The sequence below is a fragment of the Rhinoraja longicauda genome, chromosome 21 (assembly GCF_053455715.1).
Source record: "Rhinoraja longicauda isolate Sanriku21f chromosome 21, sRhiLon1.1, whole genome shotgun sequence".
Taxonomy (NCBI): Eukaryota; Metazoa; Chordata; class Chondrichthyes; order Rajiformes; family Arhynchobatidae; genus Rhinoraja; species Rhinoraja longicauda.
This window is the reverse complement of record NC_135973.1, coordinates 773102-773540: the sequence shown is the minus strand read 5'-3', so window position 1 is coordinate 773540 and position 439 is coordinate 773102.

Here is a 439-nt window from a genome sequence, read left to right as displayed (position 1 = left end):
GGGTAAGGCAGGGCAGGGTAAGGGTAAGGCAGGGTAAGGGTAAGGGTAAGGCAGGGCAGGGTAAGGCAGGGCAGGGTAAGGGTAAGGCAGGGTAAGGCAGGGCAGGGTAAGGCAGGGCAGGGCAGGGTAAGGCAGGGCAGGGTAAGGGTAAGGCAGGGTAAGGCAGGGCAGGGTAAGGCAGGGCAGGGTAAGGGTAAGGCAGGGTAAGGGTAAGGCAGGGTAAGGGTAAGGCAGGGCAGGGTAAGGCTGGGTAAGGGTAAGGCAGGGTAAGGCAGGGCAGGGTAAGGGTAAGGCAGGGTAAGGGTAAGGCAGGGTAAGGGTAAGGCAGGGTAAGGGTAAGGCAGGGTAAGGGTAAGGCAGGGTAAGGGTAAGGCAGGGTAAGGCAGGGTAAGGGTAAGGCAGGGTAAGGGTAAGGCAGGGTAAGGGTAAGGCAGGGTAA